Raw genomic sequence first — 318 nt, forward strand, 5'->3', positions numbered from 1 at the left:
TCCTCCCTCCCTCCTCCCATTCATCCATCTGCCCCCAACCACACCCCTCCTGCTGTGAACCCCCATCCCTACCCTCTTCATACAGTAACAGCCATCCCACGTCACCGGGCTCGGCTCCCCCTCCTTTATGTGTGTTTTGCGTGTGTGTGTGTGTGTGTGTGTGTGTGTGCGTGTGTGTGTGTGTATGTGTGTGTCGCTGTGTGCGTATGTACAGTATCTGCACGCACGAAAGGATAAAACCTGCTTGTTCTCCTTTGCATCCCTCTCTCTGCCACTCACACACACACCAGCCGGGTGCATCTCTGCCAGCCCTTTAAC

This window comes from Electrona antarctica (assembly GCF_951216825.1).
Source record: "Electrona antarctica genome assembly, chromosome: 9".
NCBI lineage: Eukaryota > Metazoa > Chordata > Actinopteri > Myctophiformes > Myctophidae > Electrona > Electrona antarctica.